The sequence below is a fragment of the Chinchilla lanigera genome, unplaced genomic scaffold (genome assembly GCF_000276665.1).
Source record: "Chinchilla lanigera isolate Chin_1 unplaced genomic scaffold, ChiLan1.0 scaffold00076, whole genome shotgun sequence".
Taxonomy (NCBI): Eukaryota; Metazoa; Chordata; class Mammalia; order Rodentia; family Chinchillidae; genus Chinchilla; species Chinchilla lanigera.
In genome coordinates, this window is record NW_004955477.1 from 4,997,409 (window position 1) to 5,003,408 (window position 6,000).

General features: G+C 44.8%; 2 protein-coding genes across 6 annotated transcripts in view; one reads left to right on the forward strand and one right to left on the reverse strand.

Moving 5' to 3' along the window:
* Positions 1-5,973, reverse strand: part of Fam196a (family with sequence similarity 196, member A) — a 57,951-nt gene extending 51,978 nt beyond the window's left edge. For all 3 annotated transcript variants that reach the window (XM_005402008.1, XM_005402006.1, XM_005402007.1), the window contains exon 1: positions 5,803-5,973. The gene's annotated coding sequence lies outside the window, so the exon portion shown is untranslated. The remainder of the gene's footprint in view (positions 1-5,802) is intronic.
* Dock1 (dedicator of cytokinesis 1) overlaps positions 1-6,000 on the forward strand; it is a 518,033-nt gene that overhangs the window by 271,629 nt on the left and 240,404 nt on the right. The window lies entirely within an intron of this gene.

The following is a 6,000-nucleotide window of genomic DNA, read 5'->3' on the forward strand; positions in this document are numbered from 1 at the left end:
TCTAAGCTCATAGTCATTCTTTCTTTAAAAATGCAGCTTCTACACAAGCGAATTTTACCAGAGGAAATTCCAGAGGTTGAGTTTTCCTTTCTTCCCACCACCACCCTTGTGGTTCCAGGGATTGAACCCAACGAGTGCTGAGCTACATGCCCAATTCTTTTTATTTTCCTGAGACAGGCTTTCATTAAGTTGTCCAGACTGGCCTCTAACCTGTGTGTTCCTGGCCTCAGCCTCCCCAGGTAGCTGAGATTACAGGGGTAAAAAAAACAAAACAAAAAGAAAGAAACTTGAAATGGAGATAACAGTTATTTCCTAATCAAGATTTCCTGAATTTCTAGCAAAGTCACAGACTGAGTTTACTGTTAATAGCCTCATTAAATATTTATAAAGCACCTGTTACTAGAGAGTACTATGCTTTGTCTTTTAAGGATTTCATTGTGTTGTGAACATTTTGGTCCATTTTTTCTTCCTATTTCAAAGCATTCAAAGCATCCCCCACAGAAGTTTTAGGAAGTATGTAATGATGAGAAAGACTTATCTTAAAGATATTTTTGGTTGCAAACTCATACTCAAATTTCTAATTGACCACCATGTACCTCTCTATCCCCACCCCCGCTGGCTCTAAGACTTCTTTCCAGTAAACTAACCCACCCACTTACTGACCTTGGGCAGCATCTTAATCCCTTCTTCCCCAGTTGCCATGTTACAAGTATTTTCCAGCTGTGATGTTTCACTCATAACTGTCCCCTTATTCCTACCCTCCCAGTGCCACCAGTTAGCTCCAGCACTAAGTGACTTCTCATCTGTGGCACCTTTTCAATTCTCCTCCAGTTCCTTGTACTTGGTTTATTTCTGGACAGTAAGATAATCTTCTGTTAGTACATTTTCCTTCCTTCTTCAAAACATTCAATAAACAGGCCTCTGTTTTTCTGCTGGTTCCTGCTTAAACTGGCTTCAAACTATCTTCACTCTGATAGAAGCCCCCAAGTCCTTGTGAAAGGTCACACCTCATTACTCCTGTGCTCTGAGCCTGGTAACACTTGACTTAAGCCTTAGGACACCCATATGCTGGGCCCAGGGGCCCCATCTCAATCTTCACGCTGCAATCTAGGCATGGCGTCATTTCTTAAAACCTCATGTCCTGACTGTCCAGCGTGTAAGTCATCAAGTGCTTGCCATCTCCTATCCTCCTCCTGGACTGAGTTTCCTGAGGATCTCTCACTCAATCTCAAAAGACCTTGCTCATTGCCTTGGCCATTGCTGCCACTGCTCAGTACATCATTTCCGTGAATGACAAATCCTTTCCAAACAAAGCCATCTGTATATCAATCCACCTTCCGTATGCCTGCCCCATTTTAGGAGCCTAGATTTCAGACTTTCACTACATTTCCAAGGGTGCTAAAATCACTTATTGAAAAATGAGCACATTTAGTGAACCAAAACTCAGACAATATAAGGAATGTAGACCCTAACCATTAAGAACATATGGAAGAGATTTTTTTAAAAGGGAAATTGACCAGTACAGGATACTTTCCTGAAAATGAGTGTGTAGGGATCCACATCACCAATGGAATGACCTAGAATTACGAAGATTTTTCAGTTTCATTAAGACTGCTAATGGAACATACCCCAAAGGGGCTCCTCAACAGAGCCACTGAGAAGAGGGCCCCATGCTATGAGGCTGCCCTGTGTCCCTTTCCCTCTGGAGCACTTGCCTAGAGAGAAAGTGACTTTTACTTGCAAAGCTGCTTGTACTATTTTCAGCATTCCATACGCAGTCTCCCTTTCATGTCTCTTATATGGTACAGTTTACTGCATTTCATTTTATGCCCAAGGCTAGATTATTAAGGATTGAATTGGAATTTTCCATAGTAACTTCAATATAAACTTCAACCAGCATTTGGACATGCTATTATGATATTTTTAAAGTTTCTTTACTACAGTATCGGCTGAAATAGTGTCACTTATGTGAACGTGCACCGTGTAAAGATGAACGTCCCTGGCTTTTTCTTGCTCAGACTTCCTAACATCAGGATGATAAAGTAAAGAGACATGTCTCTAGATGGACAATACTTGAATTATCACTGTGTACTATGTAAAAACAATATTCACAAATAATGACTTTGGAAAAAGTTATTTCCAGATTCACTTAAAATACAGTGTTAGCCAAAAGGTTTATACAGTAAGTCAGGCACAGAATTCCTTTTTGTCCCTAATAGCTGCTTTTCTGTATTCACTGTCAATTGTCCCACTTAGAGCTAGGAATGCAGTCAGCAGAAATATACAGGGGTATTGGGTAAGTGTTTTGTTTTTATTTAGATAGTGACTTGTAATTTGATAGTATTGTTACACACCTCAAAGTCCTTCAGCTCACTCATAGTTTGAGTAAAGCCTGAAGTAGATCTGACTCACTTTGCACTGAGTATCCTGGTGACTTAAAGCAGAGGGGTTTCTGAAAGAAACTATTAGGACCAAGAGATGTCTCTGAGGTTACACGGTGCCTTAATCTGACAGGCAAGATTCTTAGTTGCCTGGAGATACCTCAGTGCTGTGAGAATCTGATTGTATATATTTTCAGACATTGTGCAAAGGTTAAAACTGCACTTCGCCCTGGCTTGCTGGTTAGCACAGGTCTTTTCCAAACAACTTGTTTTACATAAATTGTGCCAGGGTCCCTGCAGCTGGTTCCAAATCTGTGTTCTGTTCTTAATGTGCAAGGTGAATGCATTTTAAAAATAAACTGATTAAAGTCATGAAGTTTTATTACATTTGTGTCAAGATTAGCTCAAGTGTGCTAAAGGAGTCTCAGAATGTTGGTATTGGAACTTCACGGGAATGCACGTGTTGTCATGTAATATCAATCATATTAAATTTTTGCTTAAAATATTGAAGGCACTCCATAATGTTATGAAATATTAAAATCAAATATGTGAGGAGACTAAAAAGGATCTGCTTCATAAATTATATCAGCTAATTTTGGGTTGGGGAATGTAGATCTCAGTGGAATTGTGGATAAAGGAGGTAGCCATTCCCACTTATGAAGGAGCTGTTTAAAATACTGATGCTTGTTTTATCTAGGGAGTCCCTATGACCACCTCATTCCTCAAATGACCGTGTATGCCTAAGTACGTACAACTTGTGTGGTTACCCAAATGTCCTGTTACTCAGCAACCTTCATGTATCTGCTCAAGTATCTGATGGGTTGGTCTAGCACCTTAGAATAAAAATCCCTGGTGAACCCTATACTGCCCTTCTGAGTGAATGCTTATCCATAGAGTTGCTGCTTTATGATGCAGCTGTGATCACTTCTGTATCATCATTCTCTGGGAAACAGCTTGGCCCCAACATAAGTAGTCTGCCTCTCATACGAGAGAGAGTTCAGTCATGTCTCTAAATGAGACAGCCGTGGGTTGGAGCAAAAATAAGAGAATACAAATGTCCAGCCACGTGAATGAATCTGTCCTATTGCTCCACTGTGATCAACTGTTATTTGTGAGAATTGTTTTTATTTTCTGCTTCTTTCATTGTGTAGGACCCTTCCTTGTAGATGGATGCCTTTCATGTACAAGTCTTCCATTGAATCATTATTATTATTTTTCAGAGCAGTTTTTCCCTACAGAGGGAGAAACAAAAGACAAAAAATTCCCTGTCCTTTCACAGGGGCAGAACAGTTGCAGTAAAACAAAGAAGCCCCCCAAATAAATCAAGTGATGGAGTATCCAGGGTTTTGTAAGCTTGCTGAGCAAATGTGGAACTTTCTAGCTTTAGCCTTGTAAGCCTATTTCCTAACTAATATTTCTTAATAGGATAATGGGCCTGATTTAAGTAAAAGTTTCAAAAGTCTTAATCACAATAGTAAAATAAAAAGTCACAGCAACTGTAGTAAAGTTCAAAGGCATGCTTTGCTTTTCAAGGGCATCCTGTCTTTAGAGGTCTTTCCATTCACTAAGGAAGTTAAACTGAATTACCCTGTCATTTTAAGGAAATGAAGGATTTATCGAAGAGAATAGAATTATGTAGATAACATAACTTATGCAAAATCATGTAATTAGTGATAGCTGTGCTAGACTTTTTCCTCTAACTGTGCCTTTGATGAAACACATCATGAGGAGCAGTGCCATCTAATGTAAGTAGTAAACATGGATAGTAAATTATTAATATCTGGTGAGGCATGCAGATGGCAGGACTTCCATATTTTTCCTTTGAGATCCTTGTACGTGTTTGCTAATCATTCTTGCAAGAAAACTGCAAAGATAAATATGAACTTTGAAAAGTAACATTCAACAGGATATGGATATAATAAATAGCACAATGTGACCGCCTCTGCATAGTAAAACGATGGTTCGTTTCTGCTCAAGCTGTAGCATAAGCTATTTTAATAAGATTATACCATTTTCACATATGCACTACTCACTGGGAATGGCCCGGGTCTTGTGATTTGGGTGGCATTTTTAAATCAAGTCCCCACTGTAACCTTGACAGTCCCCTGAATGGTATATGGAAAGGTAACCCCCAGGCAAGTCCTGGATAGGGTTAAAACCTTCAAGCCACTGACCTCGACCCTCTGCTAGCCAGAGCTAGCTAGTGATCTTTTGAAATGATCACTTGGTTGCTAGCCAAGGCAGGGCTTGCCCAAAGTTCCTTGCCTCTCTTGCCAGTTTCACCTCGGGATGCTCAGGCAGAATTTCAGCACCTAAACAGACAAGGTCAAAAATAAACTGCTTCACTGCTGCTCTGGCTCAGGGGCCCGAGAGGGCGTCCAGCCCCTCAGTACAGACCTGCATCAGGGCAGGGGAAAGGACCTGCGCCCTGCTATGGAGATGAGCAAAATGCACCTATTTTCTCCCTTATTTACTCCAGGGGCGACTCTCCTCCCCCACTCCTGGCATCTCTTTATCACTGGCTCCATCTCCCTGTGGCATATTTTTGGGTAGTAGAATGCTGAGGTCACAGGGAGAGACTCTGTGAGCAGTGGAGACGCCAGCCAGAACCCTGAGCATGAACCAGCAAGACGCAGACTCTTGCTCTTGACTTTGGGTTCCAGTCGCTGCCTGGCCCCTAGCTGGCCCAAGGCTCTCTCCTCTCTCGTGCTCTCAATGCCAGCTTGCCCACTTGCTTGGTCTGCAGCGTTGGTTGGTTTCCCACGCCTGTGCGGATCAAACTACTGGATGCCAGGCACCAGGAAACCCGCAGGCGCCGACCCCAGCCCGCAGCCCCGTGAAGGTGCCAACTCAAGCAAGCTAGGAGACGGACATTTCACGTGGGCATCTGCCTTTGCTCCTAATCGCGCCTTGCCTGAGTAGCCAGCGCCAGGGGTCCTCTGCTCTGACTTATTACCGCCCGCCCCCACTCCCCAAGTTAATCAGCGATACTTGCCAGTTAGCTTTAGTTTGGAAAATACTTAAAAGCCTCGAAATGTTCTGGAGAGGCGGCCATCCCCAGGTCCCCCCAGTTCTGCCTGGCTAGGGCTGTCGGGCGTTCGTTCACGAGGCTGTGGCGTTTGTCTAGAATCCACATCGCACACACGCAGCCCCGCTCCTCGCTGGCGGTGGCCAAAGTTGCCAGAAGCCCCTGAGCCACCAGGTCGCTCCAGATGCAGTTGCGTAACCTCGCCCCGTACCCACTGCCCACCTCCCGGTGAGCTCCTGGCTGCACCGGCGGGTTCTGGCCCAGGCGAAGCCGGTTTGGGGGCGAGTGCGTGCACCTGAACCGAGGTCGGTTTCTGTCCCGGCGGTGCTCTGCCCGCGGCCAAGTGCAGCGGGCGCGGGGGCGCGGGAGGAGAGAACGCGGGGCTCGGCTTACCTTCCGCTGCTTACAGATAAGTCGAGGTCGGAGCAGCGCCTGGCTCGGGCATGTCTCGCCGCGGACCCTGGCAAGCCTGGCGCGGCAGGGAGCACTCGGGGCAGGGCATCCGCGGCAAAGCTCGCCAGGCTCGCGCGGCGGAAGGCTCGGCTCTCGGGACTTGGCCGGCTGCGCGCCCGCCCCCTCCACTGCCGCCGG